The sequence below is a fragment of the Lynx rufus genome, unplaced genomic scaffold, assembly GCF_022079265.1.
Source record: "Lynx rufus isolate CCGP_SWC_20201006 ecotype Redwood Valley unplaced genomic scaffold, mLynRuf1.p SCAF_7, whole genome shotgun sequence".
Taxonomy (NCBI): Eukaryota; Metazoa; Chordata; class Mammalia; order Carnivora; family Felidae; genus Lynx; species Lynx rufus.
Window position 1 is genome coordinate 36,708,549 of NW_025814889.1, and position 26,345 is coordinate 36,734,893.

The 26,345-nt window shown below is 39.2% G+C and overlaps 1 protein-coding gene and 1 non-coding gene across 2 annotated transcripts in view; one reads left to right on the forward strand and one right to left on the reverse strand.

Annotated features, from left to right (window-relative positions):
- Positions 1-17,700, reverse strand: part of ERC1 (ELKS/RAB6-interacting/CAST family member 1) — a 516,249-nt gene extending 498,549 nt beyond the window's left edge. The window contains exon 1 of the mRNA XM_047065409.1: positions 17,499-17,700. The gene's annotated coding sequence lies outside the window, so the exon portion shown is untranslated. The remainder of the gene's footprint in view (positions 1-17,498) is intronic.
- A 1,896-nt stretch (positions 17,701-19,596) lies between these two features.
- On the forward strand, positions 19,597-19,699 carry LOC124502766 (U6 spliceosomal RNA). Its single transcript, XR_006960026.1, has one exon. It is a non-coding gene; the product is annotated as a U6 spliceosomal RNA (small nuclear RNA).
- Positions 19,700-26,345: the final 6,646 nt, after the last annotated feature.

Below are 26,345 nucleotides of genomic sequence, written 5' to 3' on the forward strand. Positions count from 1 at the left end.
ATGTCTATACCTCTTTCCTGAGCTACTAGACCTGAATTTCCAACCACCAAGTGAATGCACTTGGTTATTCCAGAGCCGCACTCCTCAATATGGTAGTCACTAACCACATGTACTTACTGAGCACTTAAAATGTGGCTAGTGAAACTGAGGAACTGAACTTTTCACTTTATGTCACTGTGATTAAAAGTTACATTTAAGGGGTACCTAGGTGGCTCAGTCAGTTGAGCATCTGACTCTTGATCCTAGCTCAGGTCTTAATCTCAGGGGTCCTGAGTTCAAACCCCACAGTGGGGTCCATGTCCAATTAAAAAAAAAAATGTTAAATTTAAATGCTGATAATTCAGTTACTAGAAAACTTTTAAGCATATTTGGGAAAAGTTGGATATGTGTACCCACTTTTCAACTGTAAATTTTATGAAATCTAAATGCAGATTAAGTATTCAAGTTTTTATTTATTTTGAGAGAGGAAGAGAGAGAGAGGGAGAGAGGGAGGATGAGTGGGGGAGGGGCAGAGAGAGAGAGGGACAGGATCTGAAGAGGCTCTATGCTGACAGCAGAGAGGCTGACGCCAGGCTCGAACTCACAAACCATGAGATGCTGACCTAAGCCATAGTCAGGCACTTAACCGACTGAACCACCCAGGTGCCCCAGATTAAGTATTTCTAATTAAAAACTTAGCATATGAATTAAGATATGCTATAAAACTATACAATTGATTTCAAAAACTTAGTATGAAAAAATAATGTAAAATTGCTCATTAATAGTTTTTCAAATATGATATGTTTCAACATATTGAAAATGATGTTTTGGATGTACTGGATTAAATAAAATGTTATAAAAATTATAAAATCTAATAATTTTACTTTATAATGTGAATACTACAATTTTAATTACATATGTGGCTCACATTTCTACTATGCAGCACTTTCTAGAGGTTCCTGTTGCCCCTACCACAGCAATCAATAGCTCAATCACTATCCCTCTAGCTCAGTGCTCCAACAACAGCCTTCTCTGATTATGGAAGTGTTCTATATCTGATGATGAGTGGTTGTTGGTGGCAGTGGTGGTGATGACTGTGTGAGACTCACAGAATCCCTTAAAATGTACTGTGGAGCCAGAATTCTTGAGAAACTTGGGCAAATACCACCTGTTATTCTGACTTGAGGGGAAAAGGTAGTAAGTACCAAAAACTGCAGACCAGTGCTGTACAACAGAACTGTGACAATGGAAAAGTTCTATATCTGCATTTTCTAATATAGAGGCCACTAGTCCCACATGGCTATTAAGCACATGAAATATGGCTAATGCACTGAAGAACTGAATTTTAAATCTTATTTCACTTAATTTACTTTAAATTTAAATAGTCATATATGTCTAGTACCTACTAAAACTAGACAGCACTATTCTAGCCTACCTGCTCCATCTGAAAGTCTGAAAAATCACCTTAGTCTCCTCCCTCCCCATCAACTGCCAACTGTCCTTTCCCCCCACAAAAGTGCATGTACATATGTACACACATGTACACACACCACACACCACACACACACACACACACACACACACACACACACACACAGATTCTGAATTACCCAGTCCTGTGTTCTTTAAAGCTTCCAACTCTGTATGTGTCTCTATTTCCACTTAACACTATTTTGGTTTTCAACCTTTAATGGGATTAAGGCCACAGCCTCCTAGTTGGCCTCCTCACTTAGCTTGCTCCTACATGCTCTTTATAAAATGTAAATGTAAGTTTATATATACTTTATTCAAAAGTCTCCAAAGCCTTGCCATTGCCCCAAGGTAAAATGCCAGACTCTAACATGATTTACATAGCTCTTCATGATCCAAGCCCAATCTCCAGCCTCATCTTTCACCACTCCCTTCTACTCCAGTTCTTGTCCATATCATTAACACTTATCACGCTCCATTAAAATTGCCTGTTTACTTGTCTTCCTTCCCAGTCACTAGCATTCTGAGGACACAGAAAATGTTTCAAACATTATATTGCTAACAAAGAACACAATATACATCATAGTACATGAATAAAGTATATTGGAGTTTACATAAATTTCTTTTGAATGAGGGAAGAAAGGGGAAAAAAGAAAAAGGGAAATAGACACATACTCTTGAACAACTATGAAAATAAAAATTTGGTAAAGGAGATATTTTTGTTATGCTATTCAAAAGAATTTTAACATGAATTTGTTAAGAACCAATCCACTTTTGAATTTTTCAAGGAAATCCTGACCAATACTTTAAAAAATACACATAATAAGGGGCGCCTTAGGTGGCTCAGTTGGTTAAGCATCTGACTTCAGCTCAGGTCATGATCTCGCAGCTTGTGAGTTCGAGCCCCACGTCGGGCTCTGTGCTGACAGCTCAGAGCCTGGAGCCTGCTTCTGATTCTGTCTCCCTCTCTCTCTGCTCCTCCCCTGTTCACTCTCTCTCTCTCTCTCTCTCTCACAAAAATGAATAAACATTAAAAAAAAATTTTTTAATAAAAAATACACACATATACTTGCTATGTAGAACTATTTATACATATATAGTTGTGACCAAAAATTATATTATACATATATAGCTGTGACTATAAACCCAAAGAATTTATATCCATTTTCCATTAATTTATTTTTTTAACTGTTAATATTATATATTAATTAATATATATTATATAATTTAGTATTTATTATATATAATTATATATATAATATTGCTCATTAATAGTTATTATATATAGTTATATATTATATATAGTTATACATAACATATAAATTATATTTACAATAGTTATGTATAATATTGCTCATTAATACATAATATATGTAAATTATTTATTTAATAATATTATATATTATATTATTTATTAATAAATATTATATAATTTATTTTTTAACTTAATATTATATTAACACATATAGTGTTATATGAGTTTCAGCTGCACAACATATTGATTCAACAATTCTATACATTACTCAGTGCTTACCAAATGTTATTACAATATTATTGCCTATACTCCCTATGCTGTACCTTTCATCTCCATGAGTTACTTATTTTATAACGGGAAGTTTTTACCTGTTAATCCCCATTATCTATTTCATCCATCCCTCCACCCACCTCCCCTCTGACAACTACCAGTTTGTTCTCTGCATTTAAGAGTCTGTTTTCAGTTAACTTATTTTTAATAACCAGAAAAACAGATAAAAATTGCTGCTCTATTAAAATTAAAAAATACCAAGCCCTAAGCATAAGAATAACCAAATTATTTCAAAATGGACTCAGCAACATGGCAATACTATAAAATTAACCACAGCAGACCAGTAGAAAAGCCACCAGAAAAATTGAGTGAAACAGTCAAGAACTCTACTTTCTCTACTTACAAGAACTTTCTGTACTTATTTTCAACTTATTGAAGGGAGAAAAACATCAAGCAAAAGTCCAGCCCAAATTTAAGACAGCAGTTTGGAAAAGGAAAGCAGAACTATTTGAAATACTCAAAATTATCTGCCACTAATGAAAGTGAAATCAGTATTGCCATAAAGATAGAAAAGTCACCTGTGTAACATCTGTATGGATGTATCCTAAAATATCTGCAGGGATGTACTCAAAAAGATGTAAAACATAGCTATTTCTTGTTTCATAAGAAATCCTGTGAGTCTCTTCTATCTCTAATAACTTCTTATTGATTAATCATAAGTTCATATTAGTCTTTCTTCCTTGGAAAGGTCAGCAACAGTAAATTCTATATGTACAAGGACAAAATTACATGTATACTTATGGGAGGAAAAAAGGCAAGCAGCCAAAGAAAGTCTCATCAACAGTTTTTTTTCCAAATAAGTGAAGGCTAATAAAGGAAAACAAACGTTTAGAAACTCTTTACCCAGTAAAAATTCTATTTCAAAATCATGTAATAAACCACATTAATACGTTAAAAAAAAATTCTTACTGTCTCAATAGATATGGAAACGCATCAGGTAGATTTTTAGTATTAATGATTAAATACTTCTATTCTTACAATAGGAGTAAAAGGAAACTCTTAATCTAACAAAGAATATGTGCAAAAGCCAACAACAAGTATCTGTAGGGGAACATTTCTGCTATTCCATACCGGGCAATTTGGAGCTTATTAGAGTCTTGGCAGAACGCCCTGTGATCCCCCAAATCAGGAAAGGATAGGAGGCCCATCAGGAGCTGCTACCAGGCCATCTCCCATCACTTCCCTATCTCCCTTGGAGGATGACATGAAACAGTTTCTCATAACTGTCTGGATTCTGATGAGGCATGTGACTTTCAGCCTACCCATCTCAGAACAGAGCTACAGATTGCAGAACCCTTTTGTGTCAAATTAGAACAGGCCCCTCCATCAACAGGGTGTCTCACAGCTCATAGTGTAGTCGTTGGCAATATTTTTGATCTGGTGTTGACTTTTTTGATGTGTGGGACAAGGGTCACAGGGAGCTGGCACCTTTGGCTTATTCATCTTTCCACTGCCCACATAAGTGATAAACTACTTAAATCTACCGAGTTCCATGGTTCAGGTTGTACAGATTGTGGTGTTAATCCTCAAATCAGTTTTCAGGTGTGCAAGATGGTTTAGTGTTGATCTTGCTGCATTTCAGGGACAAGAGACGCAAAAACAACTTCCATGCTGTTCCGCCATCTTGGCCCCTCTCCATCAACTGCTTAAATCTGAAGGGCTCATTATACCAGTCAAATCAGTAAAGACCTGTCCTACCTTATGTGTATATGCTTGACAATATCATACTTAATAGTGAAAACTTAAAAAAAAATTCCCTTTGAAACGAGAAAATAACAAGGATCTCTCCTATCACCAACCCATTCAACATGCCAGAGATTCTAGCCAAAAGTAAGGCAAGAAAAAAAATATAAGAATTGCAGGAAAGACACAAAACAGTAATTATTCACAAATGACATGATTATATACATGGGAAAGCCAAGAAAATCTACAGATAAAATTATTAAAAATCATCAGATTTGGTCAAAACCTGGCAAAATAGACTGAATATTCAAACTCAACTTTATTCCATCTACCAACAACAAATAGAAAATAAATTTTAAAATCCCACTTATAATAATACCATCAGAAACCTAAGACTAAATCTATGAAAGATATGTAGTACTACACAGAAAACTATAAAACATTACTGAGATGTGAAATGAAAAACATAAATAAATAAAAATGCCACATTCAATGATTCAAAGACTCCACATTATAAAGAAGTAATTCTTTTTTTTTTTTTTTTCAACGTTTATTTATTTTTGGGACAGAGAGAGACAGAGCATGAACGGGGGAGGGGCAGAGAGAGAGGGAGACACAGAATCGGAAACAGGCTCCAGGCTCTGAGCCATCAGCCCAGAGCCTGACGCGGGGCTCGAACTCACAGACCGCGAGATCGTGACCTGGCTGAAGTCGGACGCTTAACCGACTACGCCACCCAGGCGCCCCTATAAAGAAGTAATTCTACCCAAATTAATCAATGGGGTGCCTGGGTGGTTCAGTCGGTTGAGCGTCTGACTCTTGATTTTGGCTCAGGTCATGATCCCAGCATCATGAGATGGAGTCCAAAGTTGGCCTCCACACCGAGCATGGAGCCTGCTTAAGATTCTCTCTCTCTCTCTCTCTCTCTCTCTCTCTCTCTCTCTCTCATCTGCCCCTCTCCTCAGCTAGTGCTCTTACGCACTCCCTCTCAAAAAAAAAAAAAAGTTAAAACCAAAATAAGCTACAAATGCAATGTAATTTCAGAGTCCAGAGTGCTAACCATTACACAATACAATGTAATTTCAAACAGAACACCAATGTTTCTTTTTAACTTGACAACTGATTCTAAAATTTATATGGAAATACAACAGGCCAAGAATAACCAAAACATTATTTTTTAAAAATAACTTTATTGGGGTGTCTGGGTGGCTCAAACACTAGACTCTTGATCTCAGCCCAGGTCATGATCTCACTGTTCCTGAGATTGAGCCCTGCATCAGTTTCCATGACATCAGCATGCAGCTTGCATGAGATTCTCTCTCTCCCTCTCTCTGCCCCTCCCCTGCTCATGTATGCATACACATGCACTCTCTCTCAAAATAAATAAATCTAAAAAAAAAAAGCAAAACTTTTTTTTAACTTTGATAAAGGTTAATTTGTCAATATTTTTCTTTTATGAGTCATGCTTTTGGTGTTATATCTGAGAAATCCTTCCCTAACCCAAGGTCTCAAATATTTTCTCCTGTGAGGTAAGGTCTGAGGTTCACTTTTTTTGCATATTGGTATCCAATTATTGTAGTACGTTTTGTTAAAAAGACTATCCTTTCCTCCACTGAATTACCTTGGTACCTTTATTGAAAATCAACCAACCATAAATGTGTGGGTTCATTTCTGGACTCCCTATTCTTCTACTCTTACATATAGCTATCCCTATGATGATACCATACTATCTTGATTACTGATTATGTCACTGAATGTCAAGAAGACATTCTCGGGGGTGCCTGGCTAGTTCAGTCAGTACAGCATGCAATTTTTTTTGTAATTTTTTTTTATATTTATTTATTTTTGAGAGACAGAGTGAGACAGAGCACAAGCAGGGAAGGGCAGAGACAGGAGGAGACACAGAATCTAAAGCAGGCTCCAGGCTCCAAGCAAGCGGTCAGCACAGACCCCGATGCAGGGCTCAAACCCACGAACCGTGGGATCATGACCTGAGCTGAAGTCGGTCACTTAACCGACTATGCCACCCAGGCGCCCCTAGAGCATACAATTCTTGATCTCAGGGTCATGAGTTTAAGACCCATGTTGGGCCTACGGCTTACTTTAAAAAAAGAAAAAGAAGACAACAACCTTCTTGGGAAAGAAAAAAAAAAAGAAGGGAAAAAAAACGTGAAAGCATTTCAACAGATATTAAGACTTACAATCCAGTTTGGCACTGGACCAAGATAGAGAAACCAGTAAAACAGAATAAAGAGCCTTTATTTATTACAGAGCAGTTTTGAAAAGGAAAGAATTGTCAATAAATGGTGCTGAGAAAATCAGCTAACTATATGGGGAAAAAAAAAACCACACGCATACACAAAAAAATCAACTATAGACAGACAATAATATTAATAGGCAGTGCTATATAAGAAAGGTATGAATTCATGACCTTAGGGTAGGAAAAGATTCCTAATATAGACATAAAAAGCACTAATAATAAAAAAAATATTAGCTAGAGTATACTAAAATTAAAAATTTTATTCAAGGGGTGCCTCGGTGGTTAAGTTGGTTGACTGCCTGATTTGATTTCAGTTCAAGTCATGGTCTCACGGTTCATGGGATCGAACCCCAAATCACGCTCTGCACTGACAACCAGAGCCTGCTTAGTATTCTCTCCCTCTGCCCCTGCCCCATGCACATGCACGCACACACACACACTCTCTCTCAAAATAAATGTTTTAAAAATTTCAAAAACAAGAATCATGTTCTTCAAAAAACACTATTAAGAGAGCAAAATAGCAAGCAGAAGAACAGAGTGGAATATTTGCAACACAAAAACCAACAAAGGGCTCATATCCAAAATATATAACTCCTATAAATTAGGACAGAAAAGACCAACAGAAAAATTGAGCAAAGTATTTTAAAAAGCACTTCACAGGGCACCTGGGTGGCTCAGTCGGTTAAGTGTCAACTTCAGCTCAGGTCACATCTCATAGTTTGTGAGTTCAAGCCCTGGATCTGGCTCTGTGCTGACAGGTCAGACTGGAGCCTGCTTCAGTGTCTCCCTCTCTCTCTCTGCCCTTCCCCTGCTCATGCTTGCTCGCTCTCTCTCCCTCCCTCTCTCTCAAAAATAAACATTAAAAAAAATTTAATGTAAATAAATAAATAATAAAAAGCACTTCACAAAAGGTCTCCACATGACCAAAAGACATAAAGTTATTCAACTTCACTAGTAATCAGTGAAATGCAAATCAAAACAATGAGATACCACCATAAATCCACCAGAATAGCCAAAATCAATAACACTGACAATATCAAGTACTGGCAAAGATACAGAACAAAAGGACTCTCAAATATTGTTTTAGTGCATGTAAGTTTGTACAACCACACAGGATTATTTGGCAATTATCTATTAAAATTGTACATATGCATACTCTATGACCCAGAAATTTCATTCCTGGCTATGTAGTCATCAGAAATAATGCACCAAGAGCACCTGGGTGGCTCAGTCAGTTAAGCATCTGACTTTGACTCAGGTCATAATCTCACAGTTCATGAGTTCGAGCCCCGCTTCAGGTGAGCTCCAGCCCTGCATTGGGTGAGCCCTGCTTCTCTCTCTCTCTGCCCCTCATGGGATTCTCTCTTTCTCTCCCCACCCCCATCCTCTCTCTACCCCTCGCTCACATGCACCCTCTCAAAGAAAGAAAGACAGACATGCACCAAAAAACTTGCACCAAACAATGGCCATAACAGCATAATTCTTAATGATCCAAAATTGGAAACAACCTAAATATTCATCATTGATATTTGAATTGTGGTGTTTATACAATAGAAGACTATTTAGCAATGAAAATAAACAAACTACAGCTCCATACACAGCAAATCTAAATCTCGCAAACAAAATTTTAAGTCCAAGCAGCCAAGCATAAAATACATACAATATGATTCCATGTATAAAAAATTGGAAACAGGCAAAACTAAATACAGGTTTATATAAAGAAAAGCAAGGAAATGATTCCCATAAAAGTCAAGGCAACAGTAACCTTTATGGCGGAAAGAATAGGTTGTGATTGGGAAGAGGCAAAGAAAGTATCTGGAATGCTAGCAAGGTGCTAGTGTTTGATCTAAACGATGGTTATTCAAGTATTTACTTGATACATTTGTGAAGCTACACATTTGCTTTATATACTTTTCTGTATGTGTGTTACATTCAAGAAGGGCTTCAAGGGCATCTGGGTGGATCAGTCAGTTAAGCATCTGACTCTTGGTTTCAGCTCCTATAAATTAGAACAGTTCATGAGTTTGAGCCCTGCATCAGTCTCCTCACTGACAGCACCAAGCCTTCTTGGATTTCTCTCCCTCTCTCCCTGCCCCTCCCCGGCTTCCTCTCTCTCTCTCTCAAAAATAAATATATAAACATAATTCTAAAAATTAAAAAAAGGACTTCTAAGAGAAATTAATTCCTTTACTTGATAAACTATATTCCTATAATAAAATTATGTTTAAGGTCCAAACTTATTTCTTGAAATATTTTCACAATTTCAGAGATATTTAACTGAAGTTCAGACAATCTTTTTCCATTAGTTACCTAATTTCCACACAAAGGGCTTTCACACCAAAAGTAAAACAATAAGTGAAAAATGAAAATGTATATACATAAAGGACTGTCTGATGAAAACTACTGTCCGTTCGTCACAAAGCACACCATAATAAAGAAAAATAAAAGGAATATAGGATTAGTTTTATTCTTGGTGAACCACTAAAAGTGACAGTTCATATGGACTTCAAACCATAATGATGTGTTGATCAAGGCTCATCAATTTTAACAAACATACTACTCTGGTGGGAGATGTTGATAATGAAGGAAGCTATGCATGGTGGGGGGGGGGAGGGGCAGTCTGTGGGAAATCTGTACCTTCCACTCAGTTTTGATGTGCACCTAAAATTGACCTAAATAAGTCTTTTTTTTTTTAATGCATTCAAGAGTTGCTACATTTCTAAAGCACACCTCTGATCATGTGTTTCTTAATCAAAACTCTGCACTAGTTGCCAACACAGCCTCAAAACTGTGGAAGGAACCTTAAAAATCACCTAGCAAACATTCATTCAAAGCTTGGAATCTAACAAAGGATGCACTACCTCATAAAAACATTTACACCATCATTGGACAGCAATGACTTTTATAAAATCAACAGGAATAGTAAAACAGAAGGTAGAGGAATGAGAAAAATCAACAATACTACACACATTTCTAGCTTGAGCAACTGATAGTGTCCCTTAATTAATTAAGGAACACCAGAGAAGGGCAGGAATAATACATTTAGTTTTGGCTGTTCTGAGTTTAAGGAGCATCCAAATGGAAATATTAAGTAACAATGGTCCTTACACTCAGCAAAGAGATAAAAGCTAAAGTCAGATAAATGAATACTCAGCATATAGATGAAAAATGAAATAGAAGATGAGATCACTCATAGAAATTCAAACACTTAATGAATGGATAGAGAAAAATTCAACAAAGGTGACAGAAAGAAAGCCCAGAAAACCAGGAAAAAATATAGAAGCATGATCTGAAGATGCCAAAAGTGAGAGTTATAAAGGAAGAGGAAATAAACTGTATCAAATGCTGCTGTGGTAGGCAATCTTGAAAATGGCTCTGAATGATCTCTGCCTCCTTGTATTCATGCTTTTGTGGAATCTCCCTGTGCACATGTTGGACTTAGACACTCCAATCTAATGAACAGAATAGATCAAGTGACAGAATGGCACTTCTGAGATTACGTTACAAAAAACTGTAGCTAATATTTCCCATCCTTCTCCACAGAGCTCTCAATCTAGAAGCAAGGTGCCATGTTGCAAGTACTCGTATGCAGAGGCCCAAATGGCAAAAACACTGATTTCTCCAGCAAACAACCAACAAGGACCTCAGGCCTGCCAACAGCCACATGCTTGAGCTTGGAAACAGACCCTCCCCCAGTGGAGCTTTGAGATGACTGCAGCCTTATGAGTGACCCTGAATCAGACACACCACACCCAGATGCCTGACCCACAGAAACTGTGAAACAATAAATGTTTGTTGTTTTAAGTTAAGTTGGGGGGTAATTTGTTGCATAGCAATAGACAAGTAGTACAGCTAACAGGTTAAATAAGAGGATAAAAAAATAGCCATTGGCTTTAAACACATTAGTAACCCAGCAAAACAGTTTTAATGAAATTGTGGAGACAGAAACAATACAGAAATAGGGTGAGAAGAGAACCACAGGTGAAAAAATAGAGACATATAGCAAATGTAGACAAGTCTTTCAAAAACCTGTAGCTATAAAGCAGAGAACAACTAAGAGAAAGTATGAAGAAAAGAGATTTTTGTTAAGACAAGAGACATTTTGTTTATTTTTTTTTTTTTTAAGACAAGAGACATTTTAAAGTTTAAGTGATGGGTGCTGTTGTCAGCCTGTCAGCATGGAGCCTGCTTCAGATCCTCTGTCCTCCTCTCTGCCGCTCCCTGGTTCATGCTCTCTCTCAAAAACTAAATAAAACATTTTTAAAAAACAGGTTCTGGGGCGCCTAGGTGGCTCAGTCGGTTGAGCGTCCGACTTCGGCTCAGGTCATGATCTCGCGGTCTGTGAGTTCGAGTCCTGCGTTGGGCTCTGTGCTGACAGCTCGGGGCCTGGAGCCTGCTTCAGATTCTGTGTCTTCCTCTCTCTCTGCTCCTTTCCTGCTCACACTCTGTCTCTCTCAAAAATAAACATTAACGGGGTGCCTGGGTGGCTCAGTCGGTTAAGCGTCCGACTTCGGCTCAGGTCACGATCTCGCGGTATGCGAGTTCAAGCCCCACGTCGGGCTCTGTGCTGACAGCTCAGAGCCTGGAGCCTGTTTCAGATTCTGTGTCTCCCTCTCTCTCTGCCCCTCCCCCACTTGCTCATGCTTTCTCTCTCCCTCTCTGTCTCTCAAAAATAAATACAGGTTGGGGCGCCTGGGTGGCTTGGTCGGTTAAGCGTCCGACTTCAGCCAGGTCACGATCTCGCGGTCCGTGAGTTCGAGCCCCGAGTCAGGCTCTGGGCTGATGGCTCAGAGCCTGGAGCCTGTTTCAGATTCTGTGCCTCCCTCTCTCTCTGCCCCTCCCCCCACTCATGCGCGCGCTCTCTCTCTCAAAATAAATAAACTTTTTTTTTTTTTAATTACACTAAAAATAAGTAACAAGGGGCGCCTGGTTGGCTCAGTCAGTTAAGCATCCAACTTCAGCTCAGGTCATGATCTCACAATTTGTGAATTCAAGCCCCCCAGTGGACTCTCTGTTGTCAATGGGGAGCCCACTTCTGATCCTCTGTCCCCCTCTTTCCCTGCACCTCCCCTGCTCGTGCTCTCTCAAAAATAAACATTAAAAAAAATAAGTAATAAATAATAAAGTTTAAGTGATGATAAGAAGCCAGTGTAGAAAAATACTCAAGGAAATTCATTCCATCATGAAGAAAGTCTTCTGAAAGTTCTACCTCTCTCACTTAACTGGCTTTCCCAGGACACCTTTCAAAGCAGCCCTTTCAAACGGAGGTTATCAAGTCTCTCACACTCCACACCCAATATTGGGAAATGAGACTGGCAGCCCTCTTTCTTCCAATGCCACCTCCAGACCATATAAAATCTTGAACCCCCATGTAAAATCTTTGTAAAAGCATGACTTTCATGTTTTTCAGCAACACAGACTTCTACCTCTGCTTTTCACTATCAGCTAATGACCACCTGGACATCCTCCACACTCAGTGAGATGTTGGCACCTAGTTCACACTGCCACTACCTTCTTATACCACCACCCCTGGGTTATTTCAATATATACAATGGATCTAACAGCAGTTCCTCAAACCTATCAACACTCTATTCTCTGGGTATAGCCATTCACAGCCAGTTGGGAATTCACTTAATTGTAGTCTCATCTATTCATTCATCAAATATTTAGCAAGTATCTACTATTTGCTCAGTAGAAAACACATGACAGTCCCTGTCATAAAATAACTCATATTTTCCACAAAGACAGCATGAAAAGATCTAGCTGAAGTCTAGATATCTTATAACTACTACAAATCCTTTATTCATCAGTTTAGGGACCATGTCAATTCTAGAAAACTAGAATTGTTGTCTGAAGTGACCTCGTAAATCCACGTCTTATCCCAGTGATCACTGTATCCCTTAACAAGGCTTCTAAAACTATCTCTTAAATAATGTATTCTAAAATACTGCCAGAGTACAGTATTAGATTCATCAATCTATAAATGTATCAGTGTGCTGCCAAATATAGTAGTCACTAGTCACAGTGGCTATTTAAGTTAATTTTAACAAAATTAATAATTTTAATTGTTACTCAACAATTACACTAACCACATTTAAAGTGTTCAGTGGCACATGGGACTAGTAGCTACTGTATCGAATGGTATATAGAACATGACTATCATCACAGAAAGTTCTATTGGACAATGCTGGCCTAAAGGTTTCAGGATTCACTTCCTTCCTCCTAGAAAAAAAGGCCTCGTTTTCCAGACTCCTGAGAACTCCCTGAGGTTCCATACTATCCTAAAGGAATTCCACAAATCAGGCATCATTATCACCATCACCACACCCTATCATCACCATCAGGGCAGCTGATTTTTATGGAGTACTTACTATAATCCAAGCACTTTATCAAAAGCTTTAGGAGTAATAAATGAAGGAATAATGAAAACAAGACACTTAATCACATTTCACAAGTATGTACTCAACCAAATAAAATACTAAGTTTTCTTTTACACAAACTTATGCACAGAATACTTAAAAATACACACTAAGTGGCTTAATTGCCATTTAGTTGGTAATCAAGTATTTCACAAACATTTTCCCCCCATGATGTACAAAACAATACTTAAAAATCAAAAGTCAGGGAAGTGACTGCTAATGGGTTTGGGGCTTATTTGGAGGATGAAGAAAATGTTCTAAAATTGATTGTAGTGGTAGTTACACACACCAGAAAACTGAATTATACACTTTAAATGAGTAAACTGTATGGTGTGTGAATTATTTCTCAACAAAGCTGTTAGAAAATAAAAACAAAAGGTATGCAGGTAGCTAGACTTAAATTATGAAAATACTAAGGTGGAAAAAAAAAACCTAGAAGATAAAATATTTGTTCTATTCATGCGATTTTAAAATAGTTACACCAGATGGGGCGCCTGGGTGGCTCAGTCGGTTAAGGGACCGACTTCGGCTCAGGTCATGATCTTGCAGTTTGTGAGTTTGGGCCCTGCGTCAGGCTCTGTGCTAACAGCTCAGAGCCTGGAGCCTACTTCAAATTCTATGTCTCCCCCTCTTTCTACCCCTCCCCTGCTCACGCTCTGTGTCTGTCTCTCAATAATAAACAAACGTTAAAAAAAATTTTTTTTAAATAGTTACACCAGGGCGCCCAGGTGGCTCAGTTGGCTAAGGGTCCAAGTTTGGCTCAGGTCAAATCTTGTGGTTCATAAGCCCTGCATCAGGCTCTGTGCTGACAGCTCAGAGCCTGGAGCCTGCTTTGGATTCTGTGTCTCCCTCTCTCTCTCTGCCTCTCCCCTGCTCTCTCTCTCTTTCTCTCTCTGTCCCTCGAAAATAAATAAACATTAAAAAAATAAAATAAAATAAAATAAAATAAAATAAAATAAAATAAAATAAAATAAAATAAAATAAAATAAAATAAAATAGCTAAACCATATTACTGCACAAAATTTCACTGGTTAGGAAAAACAAGAAATTGGAAACAGTGATTGCCTTCAGGAACAACGTGATGGGACAGGAGTCTTACTCTTTTCTACCTATATCTTATGATTTGGTAAGTGTATTACCTATTTTTTTAATGAGTATAATAGTTAATAATATATTTAAAAAACAAAGTTAATAAAAGATCATATCTGTCTTAGATCATATCTGTATTAGACATTCATAGACTGCCTATTTTGTTCTGAAAAAAATAAAAAGTGAAATATATGTTTTTAAAAAAATCAATCTAGGTAAGTTAGAAACTGACAAATTCTTACATCTGTGTCACCTCATACTTTTTAAAAAGCATTTAGTCATATTTCTATTAGACACAATAATCATGCAAAATCCTCCCTTACCCAACACTCTGACACATCTTTAAACAATGACACGCTTGATCATGCCCTCCTCCTTGAAAACTTATTTTCTTTCACTTCTAGTAAATCACACTCTCCTGGTTTTCCTAACCCAATGACCTCTTATCAATCTTCTTTGCCAGGTTTCTCTTCATTTCCCCAAAAGGTATCTGGAAGGTAAGTTCCATGAAGGCAGGGATTTTTGACAGCTTTGTTCACTACTGTATCCTCAATGGCTAAAAAAAGTACCCAGAAGCATACTCAGTAAATAACCATTGAATGAGTCAGTGTCCCAAGGCTCGGATGTTGAAGACTTAGAGAAATAAGTTATATTCTACATAACCTTGATGCTGTTTATTACATTATATTTGTTTGAAAACTGATAATCAATGTACGGATTTGGTTAACCAAAATACTTCATTCTCTGGTCTTCCTCCATCAAGGTGTTTGATACAGTATGTGAAAATGCACATTTAACAGCTCTTTTACTCCTTATAAAAGCATTAACTGAGAGTAGAAAAAGAGCAGCTATTGCTACAGAACCTTCACTTTTATCCTGCTCCCAGTATTAATGTTGAATTAACACAGACATACCTACCTGACTTTAGTAAAAAATGGGGCAAGGGAGACTTCAGTAGATTCAACAAGAACATCACAGTAATGACTAGCAAGTGACTTTTCTTGAAAAATAATAGGTAGCGTTTTTTCTGGCATAAAAAAAACTCTAAGGAGAAATAGATCACTTCTACCTTATACTTTCCCCCAAATCCCATGACTGCATTCCTACAAAGAATTGCATCCCACTGTCAACAATGTAAATGTCATGTTAGCAATATATAGTTTCACCTGACATTTTAGTTCACATTTGTCCTCATGCATACCCAATTAAACCAAAGTATAATTTAAAAGGGAAAACTAGATATGTGAATTTTAATTTTTGCTTCTAAGTAATCCAAAAGTATTCATTTACCAACTTATAATTTGGCCTGTCTGAATACATTTAATTGAATCTTTTCTTTAGAATTACAAACCTGACACACTCTTTCTCACTTAATATCTATTATATCATCTGTTGCCTGTAAGTTTCTTCAAGCAGAACTATTTTCTAGAAGATAATAGTCTGCTCATTAATTAGGCATGTTAAAAAAGGCAATGATCTACAACTACTGACACTCAAATCTGTATATTTCTCTCTTGGGTAACAGGAAAGCACTTCTCTGGCTATGTTCCCAAATAAATTGAGTAAGCCTTGGGAAAGTCACTGCTTAAATTCCATTTCATGACGGCTGCTCTTCCTCCATAAATGAATTATTGAGAATCATGCCTACTTCCACCCATTACATAATACATGTATATCACAGGACCTATTTTCTGAGCAAGAAACAGCTTAAATGACACTGATAGGTAAGGTCAGTGAATACCGTAATCTAATAGGGAGCAGGAATTGAGAAGAGATTCTGATTTAATGTATAAAGTTGTGAAACACTGATGTGAAGAACATTGAATACTGTTTACTCTTAGTAACATCTCTCCATGAAGTGAGACACATGCCCCCAAAATGTTGTTAAAGAGCATCTTAAAAGCACTTGACTCCAAGAACATTTCTCAGAAATTGAGGGACCTAGAAAAAAAAAACTATTTCAGTTCATTTTTAAAGTGTCTAATAGCATCTGCAATTGAGAAATAAAAATAAGCACGAATAATTGTGTTGAACACAAAATGCCCAAATGTCAAAGTCTATTGAAAAACAAGTTGTAAAAGACAGCTGTGCTTTAAAACATGAAAGTATTTTTCATATAATTAGCTCCAAAAGAACTGTTCAAATTATCCATCCAAAGCAGTCAACCACAACCACCTGCAACCATTACTCAGAAACGTGTCTTCCAAAGCAACCACCTGATTTCAGGCCTTCTCTTAAGAGGCCAGGATAAAGCTTGCAAATAAGGTGGTATAAAGTGATCTTCTAGGCACAGAAAAAAGACTGGAAGGTAACACCTTTAAGGAACTAGGTGTAATGGGACCTATTTCCTAATGTTGCTGCCAGAATGAAGTTGTCTTAATCCAAGACCTCACTCTTCTTGAAGGGTGTAAAACTTTAAACCCAGCCACCCTCACCAATTACCCACCTGCGCCAAAAGCAGAGGGATTCTCTGCCCTTCCGACCCACCCTGCCAGGAAGAAGAAAAATAATAACCATAATAACCCTAAAGTAGAAATGTGAGACCTAGCAATAGCTTCTCCAACTGCCTCAAAGGCAACATCCACAGCTCTTCTTCCTTTTGCAATACAACCCTTCATCTCCTATCTTACCATTTAACAGAAGGGGGAAAAAATCCTCACCTCTTTCAATATTTTACATCAGTCGCCTAACCACACAGATCCACCCTGACCGCACCCCAACCTCCTCATGGCTCCCCAATTTCTCCATCTCGCCACTACCTCGCCCTCAACATCACGTCTCAGAAACCCTCCGTTCTCCAAGCACCCAGAACCCCTATCTCCCACCTCCCACCTCGGGTTCCCCTCATCTACCGCTTCAGCTCCCGCCCAAACCTGGAGCTCTGTGGGGTGGAACCCGCGGGTAGGCTGGGGTGGGCTGGGGTGGGGTGGGGTGGGGTCCGCCCCTCCCCGGACTTTCCCATCCCCCCCACCCCCGGTAGGGAGAGGAGGGGGAGGGGGTCTTGTAGCCTCACCTACAGCTCCGCCCCTCCCCGGGGGCGCGCTGCCCAGCCCTAGCCAGGGCCGTGAGGAAGCAGGCTAAGAAAAGGCAAAAAACCTCAGCGCCAGCGGCAGTCGGGAAGCTCTCGGTCCCGCCCGACTTCCGAGCTGCCGCCACGGCGGCCGTCTCACCCTCCTCAGGGCTGCTGCTGTTGCTGCTGCTGCCTCCCGGGCGCCGCCACCACCGCCGCCACCACTACCGCCGCCGCCGCCACAGCCACAGTACGGCCCCAGCGCCCGCCGACGTCACTACGCCCCGCCCCCTGCGCGAGACACCTAGCCCCGCCCCCGGGCCCGGGCCCGGGCCGCGAGACACTGCGAGCTCCGCCTCCTCGTGGCCGGGCCACCTAGCTTTCCTGCACTCTCCTGGGAGCGCGACTTGGCAGCCCGCAGGCCTCCGGCGACTTCCAGAGGAAGACGGGTCAGGGGCTGGGAGTGGGGTGATTCAGGGTTCCGGCGGCGGCTGTGCGCCCAAGCAGGGCAACGGGCGCGGGGCGTACACACCCCCCACGCGCGGCCCCTGCGGCCACGGGAAGGGAGAGCGGGAGCCGGCTACGGGAAGAGGCTGTAGGTGGGAGCGAGGCAAGGCGCCGTTTGTCTCCTTCTGCTTGCCGTAGGAAGTGGACCGGCCAGGCCCGAAGAGCGGAATCGTCGCTTTCCCAAACCTTAGAGTCGCCCAACCCCCTCCTTGGCGGGGCCCGTTACACAAGCCCCAGGACAGTCACTGCTGTTGCGAGTTGGTCTAGAATTGTACATTCCGGGCTGTGCTCCCGCGGCCGCGGTGGGAACTCTTTGTCGGAGGGAAATTGGATTTTTTTTTCGCCCTCACCCTTAGCTTTTGCGAATGTGGCCGTGGGGCTGTCCACTGGACCTTAAGGAAAGAACTTAGGCGTCGCGGAAGACCCACGCCAGTGTACGTGGTTTTTGAGCGCAGCGGGAGAGGAGAACGTGGGCGGAATTTGAGGTCCACTTTCAGTTCCTGCGATGTGCCAAATGCGGTGCTACGTTGTCTCACTTAGTCTTCACAGCAGCTAGGCGAGTCGGCCAGGCAAATGGTACCTTATTCAGGAAACCCAGTTTTCTTGTGCTGTCTCGTAGATTTTCTTTTGTTGGAGCTATGCAAAGAGGACAACTGCATCCATTAATTTAAGAATTTAGGTAAACTATCCCTGAACCAGAAAGAAGGAGTGATGTAAATTATATTTGTTCCCAGCCTTTTAGGTTGCATTGAATAATTTAAAATTACATTAAAAGGAGTTGAGTCCTCATTTGCCCCTACTTATTCTCTACAATTAACCAATTCACACTCCTTCATAATCCCACTAACATTTTCCCCTCCCTCCCTCAGTATTCACATTCATTCATTCACCAAATTCTGTTTCATGCTGCCCAGACTCTGTTTCCTCCCAGATCACCAAGCACTTGGATTATTGCAGTTCCCCGTCCTGCTGTACAGTCGCCCCCTTCAGTACATTCCACATATGCCTACCAATTGTCAGACTGTGCTGCCAGAGAAGATTGTATAGCTGCCAAGTAAGCATCCGAAAATACTTCTTTTTTTTAGACATATGGCTTTTTACCCCCAAAAAAATCCATGCTATGTCGATTATTTTTCAAAATCTTCCTCATCTAACTGCTGATCTGCTCATCCTGTTACTCCCCAGAAGTGTGGTGAGGTAAAAGGAAAGTAGGAGTCACATCCTAGTGTCCCTTCTGCCACTCTCTATTTGTGTGACCTTGGGAAAATCACTTCACTTCTGAGTTCTGCTTTTCTTAACTGTAAAATGGGGTGTGAACTAGATGTCTGAGATCCAACATGTCACTAAATGTGTGGATCTGAAGCGTTTCTGTGCTAAGCCCTAAATTATACATACACAGGATACTATCAATATCACAGACTCAGAATTGTGGTAGTATGTTTTTCTGTGTTTTGGGAGGGAGTTGTTTGGTTTTTTGCCATTCCACTAGTTGTTTTTTCTTATGTCCTACTCTGCTCCACTTGTCTTTTTTTAAACTTACGTTTAGTATTTTTTTAACTTACATTTAGTATTTTTTTTATTAAAGCTTGGGTGAGTACTCCCTTTGGCAGCACATATACTAAAATTGGAATGTTAGAAGTTTAGCCTGTCCCCTGTGCAAGGATGACATATAGATTTATGAAGTGTTCCATATTTGCAAACTAATGTAACATTGCTTGTCAACTGTACTTAAAAATATATATAAGCTAGCTAACTAAGCACATGCATTCATTACCTCTTCTTCCTGAGACCCCATTAAAATGCTAATAAAGGAATTTAAAAATGATACAAACTCATACATAATAGAAAATGAGAATGAGACCACCAAAATTTTTTAATTTTACATACCAAGTGAGTGCAGTCTGACTAAACAAAATGAAAGAAACCATAATGTAGAATAGGTTCAGATGGTGCTGTAGCCAACAGGGAGATTAAATAAAGATCTCTGCATAGAACAAAAGAGCCCTCCCTTATCTCAGATACCGTAACCAGGCATTTATCCCAGGCTAAAAATCAAGAGTTCTCATAATCTCTGGGGAGGAGTTGGGCAGCTATTTGAACATTTAATGACTACAGCAGTCTTCATTCTGGCACAATAGCTAGTTTTCTGCCCACTCACCCTTGAGTGAAGTTGTGCAAGTTGGCAAGACCTTCCCAAGTTCACAAGATTCCTAATCAGCATTCCAATTACCTCATCTTAAACATGAACAGACAACCAAGGATTAGATAATTAGATACTCAAAAGAAGTCTCCAATTTAGGGGGCGGGGGAAGGGGAGAAAGATAAACAGAGAATGGCCATAGAAGAAATAGAGAAACTTCAGAGAACTTTAAAAATAATAACTGGGATGCTCCTAGACTTATTACACCTAGGAAACAAGAATAGTATACCAGTATACCCAGATGAAGTAACAATCCAAGAATAAAAAGTAAGTCTTAAAATTAGAAAGAAGAAATTGCCAAAATTATAAATTCACTTGAAGTGTTAAAAGATTAAGCCAATGAAATTTTTTTAAATAGAAAAAATATGCAAAGAGATGGAAATTGCAAGAGAAAATATAAGAGTAAGAATACAAAAGGACTAATATTATAAAAAAAAGAGGAAAACAAAGTAAATAGAAGATGGAAAATTACTCAAAAATCCTGGAAGAAAATCTGCCAGAGCTTAACGTGTCTACTAGTACAGAGCAAAAACAAATAAAAAACAGCCTTGTAAATATTACAAATGCAAAGACAAAGAGAAGATCCAGATCCTAAATTTCCAAAGAGAAATAAGTGACCCATAAAAGAACAAGAATCAAGCTTACATTAGAATTCTTATCATCAACACTAAATGAAAGAAAACAGACTTTCAAGTTTCTTTTTTTTTTTTAACGTTTATTTTTGAGACAGAGAGAGACAGAGCATGAACGGGGGAGGGTCAGAGAGAGAGGGAGACACAGAATCTGAAACAGGCTCCAGGCTCTGAGCTGTCAGCACAGAGCCCGACATGGGGCTCAAACTCACAGACTGTGAGATCATGACCTGAGTTGAAATCAGACGCTTAACTGACTGAGCCACCCAGGCGCCCCTGGACTTTCAAGTTTCTGAGGGAAATATTTCTTGACCTCAAAACCCAAGAAAAAATTTAATTTTCAAAAAAGTCCCATTCCTACCTGAATCATCATTAAGTAAAAGAGCAGAATGAAAACACTTTCAGATAAGCAGGGACTCCTAAAGTTAAACTCCCACATACCCCCTTTTTTTTAATGTTTATTTATTTATTTATTTATTTTGAGAAAGAAAAAGAGCACAAGCAGGGGCGAGGCAGAGAGAGGGAGAGAGGGAATCCCAAGCAGGCTTCATGCTGCCAGCACAGAACCTGACATGGGGCTCAAACCCATGAACCATTAGATAACAACCTGAGATCACAACCTGAGCTGAAACCAAGAGCCAGACACTTAACCAACTGAGCCACCCAGGCAACCCTATACTCCCACATAACCTTTTTTAAAAAAAGAGTTTCTTGAAGATGTGCTCAGGCAAAATGAGGTAGAAAACAGCGTATTTGACAATACATTTAGGGGTCACTAGATCTAATTCAGGAGGACAGGGAAGATCTAATTCAGGGAAGTCCCAAAAGCTTAGGCTACTGGGAGAGAAATCTGAAGAAAAGAGAATTCAACTGAATGACCGTGATAGAAAGCTTAGAAAATGCTGTTTTCTGGTGTTCAACTTTTAGACCCAACATATTAATAAATTATAAATAACTTGACATAGTTAAAGCATAGTTTATAAAGTATACTGTTGTTGACAATATAAAGGTAAAAATACCCTTTTACGGTATTTTAACTTTAAGATGTGGAACATAGGAAGGAAAGGTAGAAGATAAAAGCATTCAAGAGATTATGTTTATTATTGACAAAACTTTTCTGGTTGTTAAAACATATTGTCAGAAGTAGGAAAAGTAACCAATGGAGGAGCGAGGAATTGTTAGTCTATATTGAGAGGGTAGGCAGACACACGGTACAGGATTTATAAGTAAGCTAAATCATCAATCTAGATAGTTCATCAAGAAATGGTGGCAGAAGATTTAATAGTATTTAACTGGCAATATTCCCCTATTTTTCTGCAGATTCTATACAATTCTATCAAAATCTCAGCTGCCTTTTTTCCCCCAAAATTGACAAGCTGGTCCTAAAATTCACATGGAAATGTAAAGGGTTCAGGATAGCCAAAACAATTAAAAAATAATAATTAGAACAGGGGTGCCTGGGTGGCTCAGTCAGTTAAGCATCTGACTTCAGCTCAAGTTGCAATCTTGCAGTTCGTGGGTTTGAGCCCCACATCAGGCTCTGTGCTGACAGCCTGGAGCCTGCTTTGGATCCTGTGTCTCCCCCTCTCTCTTTGTCCCTCCCCCACTCTCTCTCTCTCTCTCTCTCTCTCTCTCTCTCTCTCTCTTTCAAAAATAAACATTAAAAAATTTTTTAAGAAAAAAATTAGTCATTCTTCAAGATTTCAAAACTGACTACAAAACTACAGTAATCTAGATAGTATAGTACTAGAATAGTGATAGACATATATATCAGTGAAATAGAATTGAATGTTAAGAAATAACCCATACATTTATGGACAATTGATTTTCAACAAGAACTTCAAGATAATTTGATGGGAAAAAATAATCTTTTCAACAAATGGTGCTATAACAATTGTATATCCACATGCAAAAGAATGAAACTGGACCCCTACCTCACATATACCAAAATTAATTTAAAATGGACCACAGACCTAAATATACATGCAAAAACTGTAATACTCTTAAAGAAAACATAGGTATAAGTTTGTGTGACCTTGGATTAGGCAATTATTTCTTAGCTGTGAAACCAAACCTATAGGTGACAAAAGAAAAAAAATACGAAAATTGGACTTCACCAAAATGAAAAACTTTTGTATTATTCAGCCTTAAAAAGGAATGAAATTCTGACACACTACAACATGGATGAACCTTGGAGACATTATACCAAGTGAAATGACCCAATCACAAAAGGACTGTATATTATATGATTCCATCCATACGATAAACCTGGAGTATTTGAAGTCATAGAGTCAGAAAGTAAAAGGGTGGTTGACAGGGGTTTGGAGCAAGGAGAATATAACGTTAGTGTTTAGGAATTAGAGTACTTCCCAAACTTCAGTTTGGGGAAAAATGAAGTCCTGGAAATGATAGTCATGATGATTGCAGATCAATGTGGATATATTTAATGCCACACAACTGTATAGTCAAAAATGGTTCAAATAGTAACCATTATGTTGTATTATATTTTACCACACACAAAAAAATCTTTTGTGCTTCAAGTATACTGGTTTGGACTGAATTGTGTTCTTTCAAAGTTCCTCACCCTTTCCCTTAACCCTCAATTTATTTGGAGAGAGGCCTTAAAAGAGGTAATTACAGTTAAATAAGGTCGTAAGAGTGGGAAGCCTAATCCCATAGGACTGATGTCCTTGTAAGAAGAGGAAGAGACACTTGGGGCATATGCACAGAGAAAAGGCCACACAAGGACACAACCAGAAGATGGCCATCTGCAAGCCAACCAAACATGCTAACATCTTGATCTTAGTTAGACATTCAGCCTCCAGAACTGTGAGAAATAAATTTTTGTTGTTTACGCCCCCAGTCCCTGATGTTTTGTTATGGTATCTTTACCAGACTAGTACAGATTTTGATACTGAGAAGTGGGATTTTGCTGCAACAGATACCTAAAAAAATGTGGAAGTGGCTTTGGAATTGGATTATGAATAGAGGCTAGAAGAATTTTGAGGTGCTTGCTAGAAAAAGCCTAGATAGGGGCACCTGGGTGGCTCAGTCGGTTGAGCATCTGACTTCGGCTCAGGTCATGATCTCGCGGTCGGTGAGTTCGAGCCCCACGTCGGGCTCTGGGCTGACAGCTCAGAGCCTGGAGCCTGTTTCAGATTCTGTGTCTCCCTCTCTCTCTGACCCTCCCCCGTTCATGCTCTGTCTCTCTCTGTCTCAAAAATAAATAAATGTTAAAAAAAAAAAAAGAAAAAGCCTAGATTGCCTTGAAGAGAGGCTGTTGGTACAAAAATGGATGTTAAAGGTGATTCTGGTGAGATCTGGGGCAGAAATGAGGAGCGTGTTACTGAAAACTGGAAGAAAACTGACCCTTATAAGATGGCAAAGAAATTGGCCAAATTGTGTTCTAGTATTTTGTGGAAATAATTTAAAAGTAATAAAGTTGATGGGGCGCCTGGGTGGCTCAGTCAGTTAAGCCTCTGATTTCAGCTCAGGTCATGATCTCACTGCTCAAAAGTTCGCAAGTTCAAGCCCTGTATCCAGCACTGTGTTGACAGCTCAGAGCCTGGGGCCTGCTTCAGATTCTGTCTCCTCCCCTCTTCCAGCTCTCTCTCTCTCCTTCTCTCTCTCTCTCTCAAATTAAAAAAATAAAGTAATAAAGTCGAATATTTCTAAGCAAAGTGTTAAAGGTGCAGTCTCATTTCTTCTTACTAGTTATAGTAAAATGCAGGAAGAGAGAGATAAATAGAAGGTATTATTCAACAAAAAGGAACCAAAGTGAAGATTTGGAAAATTCTTAGTCTATCTGTGATATTATGATTTATATTTGGTCATTCAGAGGACCAAAAAATATTTCTCAAATATGTTCAGTCTTTGTCCACTGTTCCTGGTTCTCAGTTCCCAAAACCCTTGGCATTTCCTGAACAATAAAAGCAATGGGAACATCTATCGTCATAATGTGTGGTCTCCTGTCTTCAGTTCCTGAAATCACTTCAGAGACATAAAGGTGAAATAGGTGTCTTGTTATTCATAGCAAGTCCCTTTCCACCACAACTGAGATTATGTTAATGAAGTGACTTTTGGAAAGCACCTAAGGATGAGGGCTGGTTACCAGGGGAACCAAACAGGAATAGAGGTTTGGAACTTTCAGTCTCCCCACCAATTCCCAGCTCTTGGGAAGAGAGAGGTGCTGGAGTTTGAATCAATTACCAATGGCCAATGATTTAATCAATCTTGTCTACATAATGAAGCCTCCATCAAAAACCCGAAAGAATGACATTGGAGAGCTTCTGGGATGGTGAACACAAGGAGGGTATGAGTAAAGTGATGTACCTGGAGAGAGCATGGAAGTTCTGTGTCCTTTTACCATGTTTTTACTGTGCCTAATGCCTCTCTTCCATCTGGCTGTTCCTGAATTATATCCTTTTATAATAAACCAGTAATCTACTAGGAAAATGTGTCTCTGAGTTCTGTGAGCCACTCTAGCAAGTTAATCAATCCCAAAGAGAGAGGCATGGGAACCTCTGATTTATAGCCAGTTGGCCAGAAGATAATAACATAGGCTTGCATCCGACATATGAAGGTGTAGGGAAGAGAGGGGGGTTACAGGAGTCTTGTAGGACTGAGTCCATAACCTATGGGATCTGATGCTATCTCTGGGTACTGTCCACTGAGTGGAAATGTAAGATATCCAGCTGGTATCTGGAGAATTACTCCTTGATGATGTGGGGAAACCCACCTCCTTCCCACAAGTTGGAATTGGGTGCAGAACCCAATTACTATCCATATTAGAAATAAGAAAAGGTATATTCTGGAGAGCACACTAAGGGTGTGGCTAGAAAAATCATTTGATAAAGAGATCATAGGTGCTGTAGAGTCCAAGGACAGGCTGCCCTAAGATGGGCCACTTTAGCATGAACATTATTTTGAATTAAAAACAAAACCCAGCAGATTCAGAAAAAAAGCATTTTACCTCCCCCTCAACTGCCTCTTTGTACCAGGAAGAGAGTTATTAACAGAGATTTCTCTTTACCTAAGAAACTTATCTACCTATTAGAGTAACCTTGGTTTTCCAAACATCTTTCACCTTCCTGCTAGTAGTCTTTTCTCCCCTTTGTATCCTCAGATACCTCTTTTTTAGCTCATATAAGCATCATGTTGCCTGAATGTCTTTGGAATTTCCTGTCTGTGTGGATTCCCTGTATGTACGCAATTAAATTTGATTTTCTCTTGTTAATCTGTCTCATATCAATTTGATTCTTAGTCCAGCTAGAAGGACCTTGAAATAAGAGAAAAAATTCTTTCTCCCCATAGTGTGATTCATGGACTTAGCCATCTCAGAAGTATCCAGGAAAGAAGTGAGATTATACCAGAAGAAGCACTGCCAGCTGGGAATAAAGGGGATAGAATCAACAAAGTAAAGGAATCTTGTCAGACTTCTGGGATTCTACAGGATAAAATAATAGAGTTCTCTGGCTGCCAGTCCCCATTGTCCTCAAGAAAAGGGAGGAA